Source organism: Doryrhamphus excisus, linkage group LG20 (genome assembly GCF_037039965.1).
Source record: "Doryrhamphus excisus strain RoL-2023G ecotype Guam linkage group LG20, RoL_Dexc_Guam_v1.1, whole genome shotgun sequence".
In the NCBI taxonomy this organism is placed as follows: domain Eukaryota; kingdom Metazoa; phylum Chordata; class Actinopteri; order Syngnathiformes; family Syngnathidae; genus Doryrhamphus; species Doryrhamphus excisus.
Window position 1 is genome coordinate 1074915 of NC_136376.1, and position 19068 is coordinate 1093982.

A 19068-nucleotide genomic window follows, 5' to 3' on the forward strand; every position below is an offset into this window, starting at 1 on the left:
TCAGAGAGTTGTAAAGTTTTTCAAAGCTCTAACTACGAAAATATTTGTCTTATAAGTAAGAAATCCCATTTTGCGGAAATTCACTTATCACGGTCGTGACCATAGGGGTGTCATTTTGTGTCTGGAGAGGTCTAATAATGTCAAAACCTGTATTCACAGAGTTGTAAACAAGTTTTTGTCAAATCAGGCGAGAAAATGGCCATTTAGATCCCGAGTGTGCCATTTATTTGTCCAAATACCGACCGTTTACAATTTTGTTGTGAAGAATTCTGCAAAATTTAAGCTAGCCAAAGTGAGCGGCGCAGTTTCGGTTATTTTCACAAAATAAAACACCCTCTTACTTTTCTCATACAAAAAAACATCAGTGCTTTTACTTTGAAAATGGAAAAAAAAAGCAAACCAAATGGCAATATATCCTGTTTGACACCGCCGTTTGGTCCATCCTGCTTCTCAATGTTTAGCCAACGTTTTTTTTGTTTTTATCGCGGTGACGTCGCGTTGCATCCTGGGTAATTTCATTGTGAGTAGTAAGCTGATGATACATACTCAACATTTCCGGCCAAAGCAGTATGCATCCGGGAACTTCAGTGTGTACACACTGCATACTCAAAGAGTTAGCATGAGTAGTAGGTAAGTATGCGGCATCGAACACAGCCCAAAGCCGAAAACCTCACTTCTCCTCCTGAATCGGAGATTTAACCATTTGGTTGGCCAAACACCCCTCGTGACCATAGGGGTGTTATTTCGTGTCTAGAGGGCTCTAATAATGTCAAAACCTTTATTTCGAGAGTTGTAAACAAGTTTTTCGAAGCTCTAACTATGAAAATATTTGTCTTAAAAAGTAAGAAATCCTATTTTGTGGAAATTCACTTATCACGGTTGTGAACATAGGGGTGTTATTTTGTGTTCAAAACCTGTATTCAGAGAGTTGTAAACAAGTTTTTTTGGAAGCTCTAACTATTCGTATGAAATTTACTTTAAGAATTTAATATACTTAGTTTTTATTAATAATTTATTTTAATAATTTAATATACGCATTATGGCAAGCGACGCATGTCATATTTCCTCATATTATATCTACTATATTGGGTAATAGGAGCGTAAAGGTGACCATAGGGGTGTTATTTCATGTCTAGAGAGCTCTAATGTCAAAACCTGTATTCAGAGAGTTGCAAACAAGTTTTATGAAGCTCTAACTATGAAAATATTTGTCTTATAAGTAAGAAATCCTATTTTGTAGAAATTCACTTATCACGGTTGTGACCATAGGGGTGTTATTTTGTGTCTAGAGAGCTCTAATGTCAAAACCTGTATTCAGAGATTTATAAACAAGTTTTTCGAAGCTCTAACTATGAAAATATTTGTAAGAAATCCTATTTTGTGGAAATTCACTTATCACGGTCAGATCTGGAAGCCATTAAAGTGGTAAAGGAGGGATTACCGTATAAGTAGGAAGTCGCTAAAGCACTTCTTGGAGCCAAACAGATGATTCGCATTCAAGCTATGGACACAAAATGTTCAATTCCACTTCAAACACGAGCAAAGTAAGGGAGGCTGCACTCGTGCCGCCTTGTATCGTGACGTCATGGCGGCACACTTGCCGAGTGGCGCAACGTAAAGCCTAAGGAGGACGGCCATATGTAAATGTTGCTTTTCCCAGCATTATCCACGCTGGGAGGGGGGGGATAAAAAGCGTTTTGGTTGAGAACAAGCGATGGTCTGAAGCTCCTGCCAACTGACACAGGTCACTTATCCTTCAAATAATAATAACGGCTGTCCGTTATCTAATCTCGGCCTGATTTCCATTCCGGGGGATTTAAAAGCGAGTGATTGAGATGTTAAGACAGGCATTTTTTTTTTTTTTTTTTTTTTTTTGAGAGGGTGCAGCAGCGGGCGTCATGAAGGGGACTAATCTGCACACAGGCACACATGCTAGCCTTTTACTCAGCGTCGCCTCACACGAGATGAGCGGAATCAAAAGCAACTCCGGGCGCTCGCTGTACCGCCCGACGACTCCCCGGGCCCCGACTTTGCCAGATGGGTCCACGACTTTATCTCCAAAGGACCGCTGCCGTGGTGGCGCCGTGGACTGGTTTCACACGACGGCTGATTGGCTTTGGACGCTTTTTGATTTATTTCAATACTCTGCTATTCATTCATTTTATTGCATTTTCATCCAAATGTGTTTATTTTTGGAGTACTGTGATAGTACTTATAACCCACCATATCATACTGCAGTGGAGGAGAAATAACGGAAAATAGCACAACCTAGTCGGACATTCCCAACACACACAACATACATCCAACCTTCAAAATAAGAGCCATTGTGCCCCATCTTGTGTAATTGTGTAAATAAAATAAAAGTATTTAAGGATGTAGTAATGTGTGCAGAGAATTACAAAAGTAGCATCACAACATCATAGGCAGGGTAAAATAAGGTGGTGGTAGTGTAGTGGTCTGCTGTTTCAGGACCTGGAAGACATGCTAGGATATAACTGGAAGCATGAATTCCGCAGTCTGGCAAAAAAAAAAAAATCCTGAAGGAGAACATCCAGCCATCCTTTCCTGACCTTCAGCTGAAGCAACTCGGGCAGCGCGGCAGGACCATGATCCAAAACACACCAGCAAGTCCACCTCTGAAGGGGTGGAGAAAAACCAAATGAAGACTCGGAGTGACCTAGTCCAAATCCTGACCTGAATCCTAATGAGATGCTGTAGCATGACCTTAAAAGGACTCATTGCAAGTTAGCACAAACGCTTGATTGCAGTTGTTGCTGCTCGGGGGGGGGGGGGGGGGGGGCAACCACTTATTAGCTTTGGGGGGCTTTTTCACACAAGGATATGGAGCTTTGGGTTGTTTTCCTCCCTTGATAATAAAGTTTTATTCTTCAGATATGTGGGGGGGGTGGGGGTGGGGGGGGCAGTCCTCACTTTAAATGTATCATGATAACAATCAATTCTTAGTTAACCTTCCAAAAATAGGAGTTATTTTTACACAGTGAAAAAAAATAAATAAAAAAAAGGTCAACCAAAAGCATTTGTGTGTGTGTGTAGGGGGGGGGGGGGGGGCGCTGCACAGGATCAATATCCCGCCATGAATCTCTCAAGGAGCGTACGGTAGGTGTCAAAGCCGGCAGGGGCCGGAGCGTGCCAAACCGCACTTCCACTATTCCACAACTGACACCCTCCCTCCTTCACTCCGTGTGTCACCAGCGGCGCCCCCCGCCCCCGCCCCCCGGGCGTAGAAATCCGGTTTAACTGTCAAAAGTCGCCACTTCCAAGATGGAGTGCGCGTCGCTGACAAACAGCCCCAACTAAACTGACGCTCGGCACCACCTGTGAGCCCGACAAAAAAAAAAGTAGGTGAGGTTTGTGGCGGGGGGGGGGGGGGGGGGGTGGAGAAGGGGGGCATGGGCGTCAGCCAGCTTTGCTTTGATGCAACACGGCGTGCTGCTCAATGACAGATGCGGCACGGCCAGGCCAAGGAAAAGTTAAGAAGACCAAAACAAAGAGGTGGACCTCGCCAAGCCGAGCTAGAGGAAGGGGGGGGTGCCTCTTTGGGGTGCCCCATTCCTCCCACCCCCCCCCCCCCCTGTTTGGAGGTTGTGATCAAAACCTGGGGGGCGCTGTGAGACAGATGTCTGCCCTGGCGCTCGGTTGCAGACGTGCTGCTGGCACACACACCAAAGACTCCGGAAAAAAGGAAGAAGAAGAAAAAAGGGGAGGGCGGAGACGAGGATGAGGACGAGGATGAGGACGAGGATGAGGACGAGGATGAGGAGGGGAGAGGAAGCAGATCGCACAAGTGGGACGAGATTCAATCTTGTTTCTGTCACACGGCGACCGGTTGCTATGAATGTGAGTGTGAATGGTTGTTTGTCTATATGTGCCCTGTGATTGGCTGGCCACCAGTCCAGGGTGGACCCCGCCTCTCTCGCCTAAAGACAGCTGGGATAGGCTCCAGCACCCCCCAGCGGTAGAAAATGAATGAATGAATGACAAAAAGGTAACTACATATTTAAATGTGACGACTGTGACCCACCTCTGCTTTAGAGAAGTCAGTGTGCAGCTTGAGTGCTGCGGTTCAACGAGAGAAACGTTGAATCCCACATTCTGAAGCGGGAAGAGTCATGAACTCCCGCTTCCATGAGTGACGGGAATAAGAGCGGCCTAAAAGTGCGACCCGTGCGAATAAAAGAAGTCAATAAAGCGAATATCAACAATGACGAGCGGAGTGCGGAACATTTGCACAACACACACTCATCCTGTGTGAAGAAGAAAGAGCGACTGGAGCCTCAGAAGCCATTTGTACGTCTCCCGATCACGTGACCCCCGCCGCAAAACAACGCGCCCGCATCCCACTTCCTCTTTCTTTGAGGAGCCGACAAAGAAGCGACAGAAACGGAGCTAATTATAGCCTCTCAGCAGGATGGCCAGAAACAAACTTGATTATCGTCATCGTCGTCAAGTCGGCACAAAGGAAACCTGCCGCCTGCGCCCCCCCGCCCCCGACCCCCCCGTCACAATCCAATAGAGGGGCTTTTAGCCCTTCCTAATGATTTACAAAGTGACACGGCAGATTTACTGTGACAGCCTGAAAGGGACCAGCACCGCCGCCATTACCGCTCACGTGACCGGACCTATCGGCCCCCAGACTGGACACCACCCCCATTCCAAAACCCCTCCTCCTTCCTGGCTGAGTGGAGGTGGAAGTTAGCTAAAGCGACAGCCACCCCGAGATAAGCATCTGGTCACGGAGGGCTTGTGGCCCACAGTAAGTGGAGATACGTTGGTACAATTCTAACAGCATTATGGGGGCTTTATCTCACTTAATGAGGCATGAGGGTGCGTGGATGTGGGGGGGTTTGTTGGGGAGGGGGGCGAAAGCGGCCCTGCTAGCAGCCATCAGACACCGACGTCTGACTTTCTTAACCTTCTTAGAAGCACGAGTGACTGGACCCTACAATCTTCCATTAGTGGGTCAAAAATCACCCATACTAGAATCAATGCCTTTTTATGACAATTTTATGACAATTTTGCTATTTTGGTTAAAAATAATCACTCGTATGATATTTAGTATTATATTTAGGAGTTGATAAGAATCAAAGGTTCCTTATGGATTCCATAGAAAATGCATGCAGGTCATTTTTGACCCACTTATGGAAAAAAAATTCTTAAAATGTTAAAAGTTAAAAATGTGCATGATATCAAAAACATGTTTTTTGAGGAATACCTGAAATATGAAATGATAAAAAAATTTCTTTACAAAGATATTTCAAGAAAACAACCTGACCGGGACATTTTTGACCCACTTATGGAAGGTTGGGGTAGTAACACAAAAACAAACATTTCTTAAAATGTATAAAAGGTAAGTTAAAAATGTGAATGGCATGATATCAAAAACGTGTTTTTTGAGGAATACCTGGAATATGAAATGATAAGAAATTTTTTTTTTTCTCTTCTACGGTCCTGATTGCCGGAGACCCCCCAAAATGGGCAATTATTTTTTGTTAATGACTAAAAAATAAAAAGTGTGATAGGCAGTGTGTTATTTTTTTATGTGCTTATGTGCTTCCCGTCGACACATATGAAACTAAACATTTTGATAAAAGACAAAAAAAACGGCAAACAGCCCATCACTATCCTTGAACATGTTAAAGGATCTGCTTCAATGACAGCAACAGTAATAACTAAGCTGTATTTTTATTACCTTTTTTTTAATTTAATTATTTAAAAAAAATAATTATTAATTAAAATTAAATTAAAATTAATTATAAAAAATTAATTTAATTAAATTTTTCTTGAAATTTAATATTTCAAGAAAACAACCTGACCGGGTCATTTTTGACCCACTTATGGAAGGTTGGGGTAGAAACACAAAAACAAAAAATTCTTAAAATGTATAAAAGATAAGTTAAAAATGTGAATGGCATGATATCAAAAACATGTTTTTTGAGGAATACCTGGAATATGAAATGCTAAAAGATATTTCATGAAAACAACCTCATTTTTGACCCACTTATGCATCGAAGGGTTAATATGTGTTTTAACATTATTAGAGCCCTCTAGGTAATAAATAACACCCCTATATTCACCTTTATACTATTGTTCTTTCTTTACGTCACATTGCACAGGCTGTGGCATCAATGCAGGTACGTGACAGACGGTTGCTGTTAGCATAGCAAGCTAGCCAAAGTGTTTCAAACAAAGACCAGGACAAAAAAAACTGACAGGTACTACTTCTACAAGGAGTGAAAGGAGAGTAACATTACTGATGCCGAGTGACCACAATCCAATATAACTTTTTGGAGTAATAACAGACGGTTAGTCAGCCATCTTTACCATCCAGGGGCGACTGTACTCACTTTCTTTGGCCCCATGGTGGGTTATTTAGTAGTATGTGTAATACTGTACAAAAACTGCGATAGCGCAACATTTTTGAGGCAGGTGTTGGCTGGCCGGATACGCACCATGTTGGATGGTGCCGTGCATTCACTGTTATGCCCTTGTCATTGTTTTCTTTGCATTGCATTCAAATGAGTATGTCGGATCTCAACAAAAAGTGACTTTACAGAGTTGTGTATGGCATTTTTTGGGTGGTTTCGGGACCCGGTTTACACGTCGGAAAAAGAAAGTGTCAGCATGCGTCTTGCCCCGAATGCAAGGATCCACATTTGACTTTCATTTCCCTTCAAAAAGGAGCACATTTATGTTTTGGGAGCATCCGTTTGCCTGCTTCTCTCATCTTTATCCCCTCAGAAAGGTGTTTTGGCTGTTCTTACAGATTTTTTTTTTTAAACCGAGCCCCCCACATCCCCGAACCATCAGAGCTGGCAGCCGCAGAGATGTGAGCGGAGAATACTCAAGGAGCCCTGGGGCTAGCCAGATTCCCCCCACCACCGTTCTGGCTTCCAAAAACAAAGGAATTCCAGAGAAAATCAGGGCAGGACCTCACCCCGAGCCACCAATGCTGCTTATGCTGCTGCTGCTGGCCCCCCCGCCCCCGCCCCCACTCTCACCCCCACCAACAAAGGTGCTTTCATGCATCAGTCAGTGAGACGCACCTCTTTTTCTTTTTTTTTTTTTCCACAACAATCCCGCTGATTTGTTACCCAAGGAGACAAGCCGACATGACAAGGAGACGATGACGCGGGGGCACGCCGTCTGCAGCCCCCGACGCATATTTCACATCCATCCACACCCAGCGCGCTTCACTCACACACTACACCGCCGCGAGATGTTGGAGGTCAAGCGGTGGGGAGGTAAACTGCCCACCCCCCCCATCATGCCCCCTCCCCGCCTCCCTGGCGTTTCCTCCTCAAAACACACACGAGTCAAGACGGGAAACGTGCGACGTCCTCACGTGTGTCTTTTAGCAGAGTCAACACACGCTTCCGCTGCCCCCCCCACCCCCCCACACCCACCCCCGACCAAGAAGGAAAGGTTAGGCGATGGAAGGCCGTGCGGTACGGGGACAAGACGTGTAATAAGTCTATTACATGCGGCTAATGTGTGTCATCTGGAGTCATGGGAACGTTGCTGGGGGGGAGGACAGACACGGAAGAGCCGGGAACAGGACGTTTGGAAGCTGACTAATAATAAGTGAATATACTGCAGTAGGCCTGACTGCCATATCGCAGTACAATCTACGTCAGCGAGGGTCACGGTGAAAAATCAAAGGATGCAACGCTGCCGCTAACATAGCTTGTAAAGTCATGTGTTCTATATCTATCATATACATATATATTATATATTATATATGTATACAATATTTTTAAACTGCATCTCAGCTTTATCATCATGGATGGTAAATCCTATTTATTGGTATCAATGTCACTCATTTTTTCCAGTTTTTGTTTTCATTTTCTAAAAAAAAAAATTATTGTAAATTTTGTTCTTGTAATATTAGTATTTAACTCCCATAATATTATAACCTGATTTTCCAAAAATTACATCTCTGTTTTGTTTGGTTTCTTTTTTTTTTTTTTAAGATGTATTTTTTTCTTGAATAATTCAACTCTATGCAACTAAAAATTACATTATTTTTCCTCATAATATTACAAGTTTATTCTCATAAAATGTCAACTTTCCCCTTGGACATTTTCCTCTCAAAATGATGACTTCATTCCTATAATATTTTGGCTTCATTTGTGTAAAATTAAAACTTTTTCCAAATACTTTATACTTTATTTGTTGTTTTGTTTTTCATAATATTACAACTTTAAAAGAGAATCACGTTTTTAATATTTAAATAAATGTTTTTTTATTTCTCGTAAAATTTCTTTAAAAATTTGTTGGTATAATATGAATTTTTTCTTTTAATATTTTACTTGATTGTCGCAATATTATGGCTGTTTTTACTGTTTTTTTAATTAAATATTCCACATATTTCAACATTGTTTTTGTTCAATTTCCTTTCATAACTATGATTTTATGGCCATATTATTTTGAGTTTATTTTCCTAAAATGAGAACTTTTTTTGGCGACGTAATTTTCCAAAGATCATAACTTTATTCACTGTCTTCTGTTTCTCAAAAAAATTAAGACTTACATTTTTTTTTACCCTGAATATTTCATCTTCATGCTACTAAAATGAGGTTATTTTTCCCCTCATAATATCACTCTTGTAAAATGATAACATTTTCAAGTGTTAGCTTCAAATGTGAGTAAAAAAAACAAACAATGAGTAAAAAAAACAATAGCTTGAATGTGAGGAAAAAAACAGTCACTCACTTTAGCCAGTAAAGTCAACTTGTAAAAGTTAGTTGACGTTACTTATAAAAATGAATGTTGTGCAAACAAAGACGACTGTTTGATGTACGACATTAAATATTAAAACACAAAGTTGCTTCCCTTTTACGGCGTACTTGATATTTTCAGCTAAGTTAATAAATCCTGTATCCTTCACGAGCAAAATGAGCTAAATGTAGCTAACTTTAGTAACAGTTTAGTAAATGTTAGCTTTAGTGAGTCAATATTTGCGTTCCGTTTCTTGATGATAAAGTTTCCCACATAAAGTTTATGTTGTGCTTTCAGCAGTTTGGATCGTCCACTAAATGCAGCTTGTAAACCCAACCGGTTTGATCAAATTAACACAATAAAAAGAACATTTGAAAAAATTACAAACCTCCATCAAAATCAACGAGAGCCTTGGATAAGAGTCCCCATGTGTCAGCGAACGCACCACGCCGTCTTGATACGTCGAGTCAAGCAAACAAGACGCTGGTAGAGGTTTGTAGAGGTGCGCAACTTTACCGAGTTGTTTGCTTTTTGTAAATGATATTAAGATGTTAAACATCAATAATGCATATTAGCACCCAACCCTGCAGTAAACAATCTTTGGGTTTCAGGATATGAGGACTTTAACTTTGGGTTGTCATTACATTTCCCAATTGTTGTACAATAGGTGAAGTTATTGAAGTTATATGGAGTATTGTGGTCACTCGGTAACAGGATTGTTAGGAGACATTATCTTTCACGGCATGGAGACCAGCAGAGCCAACGGCCAACATGCCACGGCCAAGACCAACGTGCCACGGCCAAGACCAACGTGCCACGGCCAAGACCAACGTGCCACGGCCAAGACCAACGTGCCACGGCCAACGTGCCACGGCCAAGACCAACGTGCCACAGCCAAGACCAAGACCAAAACCAACGTGCCACAGCCAAGACCAACGTGCCACAGCCAAGACCAAGACCAAAACCAACGTGCCACAGCCAAGACCAACGTGCCACAGCCAAGACCAAGACCAAAACCAACGTGCCACAGCCAAGACCAACGTGCCACGGCCAAGACCAACGTGCCAAGACCAACATGCCACGGCCAAGACCAACGTGCCACGACCAACATGCCACGGCCAAGACCAACGTGCCACGGCCAAGACCAACGTGCCAAGACCAACGTGCCACGGCCAAGACCAAGACCAAAACCAACGTGCCACAGCCAAGACCAACGTGCCAAGACCAAGACCAAAACCAACGTGACACGGCCAAAACAAACATGTCACTGCCAAAACCAACGTGCCAAGACCAAAACAAATGTGCCAAGACCAATGTGCCACGGCCAAGACCAGCGTGCCACGGCCAAGACCAGTGTGCCACGGCCAAGACCAACGTGCCACGGCCAAGACCAACGTGCCACGGCCAAGACCAACGTGCCACGGCCAAGACCAACGTGCCACGGCCAAGACCAACGTGCCACGGCCAAGACCAAGACCAAAACCAACGTGCCACAGCCAAGACCAACATGCCACGGCCAAGACCAACGTGCCACGGCCAAGACCAACGTGCCACGGCCAAGACCAACGTGCCACGGCCAAGACCAACGTGCCACGGCCAAGACCAAGACCAAAACCAACGTGCCACAGCCAAGACCAACATGCCACGGCCAAGACCAACGTGCCACGGCCAAGACCAACGTGCCACGGCCAAGACCAACGTGCCACGGCCAAGACCAACGTGCCACGGCCAAAACCAACGTGCCACGGCCAAGACCAACGTGCCACAGCCAAGACCAAGACCAACGTGCCACAGCCAAGACCAAAACCAACGTGCCACAGCCAAAACCAATGTGCCACGGCTGAGAAAAAGTGGGAAAAGGTTATCCTCTCATTCCGTGTGGAAGTGGTAAGTTTCTGGCTTCTTTGACCCCACTGCGCTTCAAAATCTTCCTTAATCTTAGAATTGGTAAACTGGAGAGACTAACTATTTAGCTCGCTAGCTTACTATGCTAGCAACAGCCGTCTGTTGACCGTAGCCCGTGCAATGTAAAAATGCAGCTCATCCTTTGTGTTTGTCCCAACCTTTCCCTGAGAAGTCCTAACAACGAACACACCATCCCACATCAGCAGCGTGCATACCAGGAGGTTTTTAGGGTGATGAATGACCCCCGGCAGACCAACCACCCCTAAATCCATTCCTCGCCGTCCTTAGCGCGTGGTCATCCAGTGTCCTCCGCCTTTGCCAATAATGTTTTGCCGGATAATTAGCGAGCCAACGCAAACAATAATGAACATTGTTTAGAGGCTGATCTCTGGCAGGCGCCCTCGCCAGCATCCACGCGATTAGCCTCTTCTCATTAGCGGCGTGATAAACGAGCACGTCCACCCTTGGCTTTGGTTCCCCGCCGCCCGGGTTGATGCGCACAACAAAAGGCCATCTCTGGAGAGGTAAGAACGTAAGACAGAGTTTTGTCCTAAAGAATATGTTTACTATGTTTACTGTCTTGAGGGGAACATGTTCCATTCCTAGATGAGGTAAGTTGAGTTGTAGTGGAAGTGGGAACTTCAACCTAAAGCCTCGGTCTCAGCCGTTCGTACGGGGAAAGACCACAAGACACCCAAGGAGGGCGCCCGTGGTTCGTCGTCCTGACAAAATGGCGCCCTTCGTAGTCTCGGTGCGTCGTCCCTACACGAGACGGACATTCGTTTTGCTGGAGTCAACATTGGGAAAATATGTCCATGTATTCAAACCTGCAACCCGCATGCTGTAGGGCGGGGTGGCCAACACGGTCAGATATTTGGTACGTCCTCCATGCGTTTGGAGATCTTACTCCGTCGTGGTTACCATAGCTACGAGTTGAGGAACGCCGAAACTGGCACGGCCAATCAATTGGCACGTTTGGGTGCGACTTCGGATTAAATGACCTCGTAAGTCGAGTCGCACGCCGTAGAAAGATGAACTCGAAGAATAAATCCACCCCCCCAGCATTCAATGGGTTGTCCCCGTAATGGTGGCCATGACAGTGGAGCTGTTAGGACCACGACTGGTGGGCGTGTCTCCTCCTCGGGCTCTGCCCATTTCACTTCCACGGCTTTCCTTTTCTTTGGCGCGCAGCCACCTGAGAGACATAATGAGGCGTAAAAAGTCAAGTAGCAAGCCATCTTGTTTGTCATCAGTGGAGCTTCTTGGGCGCCAAAAAACACGCACGGCGGGCGCTGGGACCCGCCCCCCCCCCACCAGCGTTTTGAATTCATTGATGGAAATGTCCTAACGCACGAGGAGGACCACCTGTATTGGAAATAAATCCAAATGTCTTTTCTTCTTTCCCCGTCTCTCTCTCTTTCTTCGCCAGCTCCACGCTGCGGTCGCTTTAAAATATGGCCGCTTTATCTGAGGCGCCCAGGCGGGGGAATGAAAGGGATGTCGGTCCTTAGAACCCTGGGAAAGCGCTTTGGCTCCTGCGCCAGTGTCAAAAACGGAGGGGAGGGCACGGAGTGGGCAAACAGACACAGTCACTGTGGGGGAGGGGGAGGGGGGGTGGGGGGGTATGAAAAGATGGCAGCACAGCACCAACTGCTTAGTCGGGCTGCAACTAACAATCACGTCTTCGTCCAGGAAGTCTGAAAGAACAAGGCTTGTTCTCGCCATGAATGGAGTTATGGTTCGGTCCGGGATGGGGGTGTCCAAACCTTTTCCAGCCAGGACCACATTATGAAAAATGAAAGGATGAAATTTTGATATTTTCTAGAGCAATTCATGTAGGGTTATATTTTCGTTTCCTAATATTATTAGAATTATGACTTGATTCGCAGAATATCTGGACGTCTAATCCCAACCTAATGTTCAAAAAATGACAACTTTATTTACTCTCACGGTGATATTTTGTAAAAATAAATTGAATATTTCATCATGATGCTACTAATTGAAATTATTATTCAATACTCAAATTGTTATTCTAATAATAAATGTTTTCGCAACCTTTTTCTATAAATTACAACTTTATTCTTTGTTTCAGGTTTGTCAGAATATTAGGACTTTTTCTTTAATATTTCAACTTTATGCCACTAAATTTATTATTTTTCTTCATAATAGCATGGTGTTAATTTGATTAAATTGTGCCTTTTTTATTCTCCTAATATTTTGACTTTATCTAATAAAGTCAAAATTTTTCCCCCAGTTTTTGGTTTAAATTTCAGAATTATTTGAACTTTTTACTAGTAAATTCTCCTTTTGTATTTATGATTTTATCACCATAATATTCTGAATTTATTCTGAAAACATTTAAGCTCTTTTTGCAATATATTTACTACTTTGTTTTATTTGTTTCTCATCGTGAAAAGTCTTTTGTCTTTAATATTTCAACTTTATGTGCATGTTATTTGTCCCTCATATTATGACATTATTCTCCTAAAATTATTTTTCCCCCTCTTCATATTTTGACTTATTCTTGTCCAATTACTGCCAATTGTTGCTGTTATTTGTCCTTTTCGTGATGAATAAAAGAGTTGTGGCTTCAGCGGAAGCGATGAATGATGGATTAGTTGCCACAGTCGACCCCAAACCAGGACCCCGCCATCGGCGCCCTGCTCTTCCGTTGTGGTCAAACTGCATCTTTTGCATCAGCAACACGCGTCAGCATCAGCGTGACGCCAGCGCGGATATTGCATGACTCCCCGTCGGCAAAGAATAAACGCTGTCCTCCTGCATTAGTAATCCTGCGCCTAATTTGCCTTGTCATCAAACAAGTAAGTATGTATCCCTGGAGGCCATGTTGGACACGCCTTCAGAGCAACTTCCCCATCACTCCGCTTCTCCCACGCCAACCTCAGCCACGGAAAGCCGACGCTGGCAGACAGACAGATACGTCTGTCGGGAAGCACGGCCGATGCTCGCCGTCATCGTGTTGCGAGTACGCGGTAAGCGAAGGGAGGCGTGTCGGCAAACGGAAGCCGGGCGTGAGGACCTCCCCTATGCCAGCTCGGGGGTCGGAGAGACGCGGCAAACGCAGCCAACCCGGCGCTGAAACCCGCTGACCCGGCATGAAGAGGCGACTAATTAGCGACGGAAGTTGGGAGTGGAGAGCGAGCAGCGAGACGGCAGTTGGAGGATGAGGACAATGAGTTTGTTTAGCTTAAGCAGGATTTAGGATCCCGAACAGCAAGTCGCTCAGACACTTACTATCTCTTCGCTTGGCGTTCCCACGCAGACTGAGGATGTTGTCAGTCGTAGCGTTGGGAAGAGTGTAATTGCTCGGTGATGGTGACTGCGGGACGGATGGATGGATAAAAGGAACATTTTGTTCGACTCTGGTATTGTTCCCAGCGAGGGTTTTCATTTATGAGAACAGGAAGTGGTCATTGTGTTGTTGCCCTGCACTCCTTTCTCAAAGAACATCAAATCAAAGATGCATGAGATGGTGACAGTGTCTCCCTCGCCAGCCTCAAAAAAGCACTTAGAAGACCGCCTCCCACGCCCCCGCCCCCTAACCGTGTCCAGAAGGGAACGAGGTGGATACGCCTGAAGAAACGTCAGGAAACACGAATGACAGTCTGTTGACACAACGGCAGTCAGACTGGTGGGGTCTCAAACTGGCGAACTATGCCTTGTGCCCCCCCCCCCTACTTGGTAATGGTTTTATTTCATTTGAACATGCATCAGATTACAATTGAATGCATCCCATAATCAGTTCCCAGTTCCACATGTCCGAAAGGAGTAGGAAGAAGCAAAGCTTATTAAATCCTACCCCTCCATCTGGTACTTTTACAATCACTAACTGTTACATTTGTTCACCTCCTGCTTTCCTAGTATAATTTAGGTTGTTTTTTAATGTATTTTATTAATTTATTTGTATTACTATAAAAAAATATTTTTATTAATATAAATTTATTTTTATTAATCTTAATTTATTTGTATTAATATAAAATTATTTTTATGTTCATTAATATTAATAAATGTATATGTATTAATTTATTTATATAACTTTATTTTTATTAACGTATTTTTATTTTTTAGCAATTCATTAAATTTATTTTTAGCAATTTATTAAATTTATTTTTTAATTTATTAAATATGTTTTTAAATATATTAATTTTTTTTATTTATTAAAAAAAAATAAATTAATTCATTACATTATTTTTTACTTTTATTTATTTATTTTTATTTTTTATTTTTATGACATCAAAGTTTCTTACAGTCAAACAGTCCTCATCACAGACTTCTGCGTTGACTTTTTGCCAAAACAGGTCCTGCTGTGAAGCTGGCGACCATATCTATTTATGTTTCATCATTGTGGAGAATACTTGGTACGGTCCAGCCATCCCACAGCCGCTATGAAAGTCTGATGGTAGGATAACCAAAGATCTTCATTGAAGAGAACAAAGGGGGGAACAATATCATAGACCAGGATGATGGCGCTAGCAGCGGTTCTCCAGCCAGTCTGATATGTGAAGTTGTGATGGAATTCACGGGGGGAGGAGCAGCTGTACTCGACACTCCAACACCGTTCCTTCGGCTATTACACCAAGAGCTTACTTTAGCCAGCTTCTCAAACAAAACAATTCTTTTCCCATTATTAGACAGTACAAACTAAAAAATCCCCCCTAAAAGCCCAACACAAATATCCCCTAAGCCATGTTTACTTTTCGAGGTTGCTTCGACGACTGATGGACAAACGCCGGCTACCACCGTCTATATGAGGAAGGCTGCTACCTTGATAGGAATTTTACTCCGATATTTAAGGGAGTCACTCGGTGCCAGGAAGCTGGCAAGTGGAATATTTAGGCAAGTATTTGAGATCAAAATCACATTCCATACGGCGGACGCCGGTGTTATAACCTGTGAGACATGACAAGGTGATGTCGCCGCCGTCGCCACGGGAGCTTCGATGCCGCCAGCCGAGTTACCGACCGTCTCTGCAGGACCAGGAGCGAACTTTTCAACTTGGAAAAACGGCCCCTTGAGCCCTGATTCTGCAAACGAGTCCCTCCAAGGCGACAAGTTATTACAGAAGACCAAAATAGGGCGAGGCTGCACGGCACACGAGTGGGCGGGGCCCGAAAGTAGTAAAACAAGAATCTGTGTCAAGTGAAGACAAGTATTTCCCTGGCGCGAGCTCTTCGCTGAAATGTCAGCCTGTCACAACATTGATTAGCTTTTTGCCAGGTCTTAAACAATTAGCAGCTGCGGATGCGAGCACACACACACACACACACACACACACACAAACACACAACAAGCAGCACAACACAAAGCTAATTACTCAAAATGACACAAAAGTTGTTCTCTAATTGTTCTTGGCCAACAAAGACGCTCCATTCGATCAAGCCGCGTCATAACCGGTAGAATGCACGTGGAAGCCGAAAAGCACACACGGCATTGAACGCACCAGGCTGGCATGTCATGACAACATTTGCTGGACCAATGAGCAAGCAGCAGAGCTTTACGTTCGCCATAGGACAAAAATGTATTCATTAATAAATGATCACAGATTCCTGGTCGGATACCATTTCCATTATTCATGTTAAATATGTTTTTTAATAAATATTTTGAGGCTGCACGGCGGTCGAGTGGTTAGCGCACAGGTCTCACAGCTAGGAGACCCGAGTTCAATTCCACCCTCAGCCATCTCAGTGTGGAGTTTGCATGTTCTCCCCGTGCATGTGTGGGTTTTCTCCGGGTACTCCGGTTTCCTCCCACATTCCAAAAACATGCTAGGTTAATTAGCGACTCCAAATTGTCCATAGGTATGAATGTGAGTGTGAATGGTTGTTTGTCTATATGTGCCCTGGGATTGGCTGGCCACCAGTCCACCCGAAGACAGCTGGGATAGGCTCCAGCACCCCCCGTGAATAATAAATATTTTGACTTATTCTTGTAAAATGACTCATTCACTCATTAAATTCTATTTTTAGTGCTGTGAGCCAATTAAAAAACAGCCACAGGCTGCAAATAGGTCGCGGGCTGCACTTTGGACACCAGTGGTCTGAGGGTTCAATCGTTCCCGGGACCACAAACTGTGACCCGTTACTGAAATGATCAGCCTTCAGACTGCAAAATGTGGATTCAGTACAAGTGTTGGGAAGACTGTTCAGCCATTCAGATGCTCTTCTGTCTGACTGACTGGCTGGCAGAGGGAGAGAGAGAGAGAGAGGGAGAGAGAGAGAGAGAGAGAGGCCCCAGGAGGGACAACAGAAGGAAAGCAAACGCACACATAAACACACGCACTTCCAAGTTTCAAACAGTTGCAGATGGCCTCTTTCCTCCATGATTTATCAGGTCACCTGCTCGCAGCAAGCGTGCCTTCTCGTCATGACTTCATGCCGCTTTAGTCGGCGGAAAGGACCACAACAAAAACAAAGCTCATTAATGCGCTGCAGCTGACAAGTGTTGCTGCTGAAACCAAATCATTACATCATCAATTACCCGGTGCACTGGAGGGGCGCTTTTCTCCCGCCCCCTCCCACTTCCACGCTGCTTCCAAAAAGCTGTTTACACGCTCTCCACGCGGTGATTCAGTGTCAAGGCATCCAGGTGTTTCTCCACATGTGCACTGACATGTCGTGCAGCACTCACACCTGTGCATTGTCTCATTTCCATTAGCGGCGCTGCCAAGGAGATGATGTTTTCATCGCCGTTTGTTTATTAGTTGCCACGATGCAGCTCAAAGGAACTTCAGCAATTGCTAGAAAAGTTTGCAGCGGGCTGCGCCAAGGAAGAATACGTTCGAACGCAGGTGGAGTTTTGCATCAATGGTGGATTTAGGCACGTATTCCTCCATGTTGGGTCACCTTTGACAGTTTCTTGTATTTCCTGTGACTTGGTGACTTTTACAATCACGTCCCATGTGGAGTCGTACGTCTTTCAACGTTTGATTCACGGGACCATTCCGCTGATCAAATCAAGTAACTTCTACGCAAAATTAGCCTCCTCCATCCTCCAGTCATCATCACAAAGCCTACACTTCCCTTTGTACCAGGCAATGAGTTATGAACATGACAAAAATATAATCGCCTAATATTTGGAACATGGATCAAACACCGCTCTGAAGTTCACTGGCATGTTTATGGATCATGGAATAGTTGTAGTTCCATTTCATCTTTGCAGCATTCGGCTTAGCATACGAAGTAGGTGCCGCTCCAGCCTTGGCGGAGGTCTCCCTGATTGTGTTCTAGTGTATTTCTACGAAGCTCCAAGCCTGCAGGAGTCCCATTAAAGGTCTCCGGCTGAATGGATGCAATCATGTGCGAGCACCTCAAGGTGACAAATGACACCGATGCTGCATTACTGTTATTGTTGTGCAGCAGGGCTACAACGGAGCAACAACCTTTTGTTAATTGCATTACAACAGGTAGGCGACATCGCTGGCCGACATCGCTGGCCGACACACATCCTCCACCGGCGGCCGACGTGACGTGCGAGCCAGCCGCCGGCCACGCTCTCCACCCGGCTGCGCGTGCTAAGCTCCGACCGCGGCGCGCTGCGCCTCACAAAGCCGCTCGGCGGCTCCCCTTCCCCGGCTACAGGCGCCGGCCCGAGCGGCACGCCGCCTCCGACTCCGGTTCCCCCGTTGAAAGGTTCCGAGGAGGTCAGCCTATTGTTAGCAGGTACTACCCGGCCAGCGAGCGTGCGAAGCCCCGCTCGGGCGACACAACAAGGCGGCAAACTTACTTCCAGCTCCGGGATCCGAAGAAGCCTTCCACCGCGAGGGTTCTTGTCTTTTCTCCCCGCGCTGAAATAAACAAAAAGCCTCCTCGTGTTTGGGCTTCGCTCCTCGGAGAGCCCACGGTGCTGGTGACTGACTGATTGACTGAATCAACTACCGTGGAGCACGGCAAGTTGAAGTGTCAGATTACACGGGCTATTCAGTTACCACCACCGAGGAGAGACGACCGTGCTCGGCGGTGAGAGGGAAAATGTGAGCCGGACTTCCGCGCGATCCCTCCGGGTGGAGCCTATCCGTGGCCGCCTTGGTCTGGGTTTCGACTGTCATTCGACTGTTTGAAATGTTATCATCGAAATCAGCATATTTGGATAATAAACGGTAGGGATGGCTCGTTGTGACGTCATTCAACAAAATGGTTGAGGCTGCTGTCTTTGGGCCAATCAAGGTTTCCAACTAAAACACCAGCAGCTAGCATGTGTTGCTAATAACGGCTTCCATAAATAGATTGATGGCTAAACTTTTACCTGTTATTATTATTTTGTATTATTATTATTTAGTCTGGTGTTAGTGTAGAATAACAGAAAGAATATAATTCACATTCATGATGTTGTTACATTAATCTGGAACAGTGGTGAGAATAATGACATCATACAATAGGAACAATAATGTCATTTTAGTAGCACAAG

The 19068-nt window shown here is 44.8% G+C and overlaps 1 protein-coding gene across 5 annotated transcripts in view; it reads right to left on the reverse strand.

Annotated features, from left to right (window-relative positions):
• zmiz1a (zinc finger, MIZ-type containing 1a) overlaps positions 1–18822 on the reverse strand; it is a 100785-nt gene extending 81963 nt beyond the window's left edge. For all 5 annotated transcript variants that reach the window (XM_058059206.2, XM_078787414.1, XM_078787413.1 and 2 more), the window contains exon 1: positions 18388–18822. The gene's annotated coding sequence lies outside the window, so the exon portion shown is untranslated. The remainder of the gene's footprint in view (positions 1–18387) is intronic.
• Between the last annotated feature and the right edge of the window lie 246 nt (positions 18823–19068).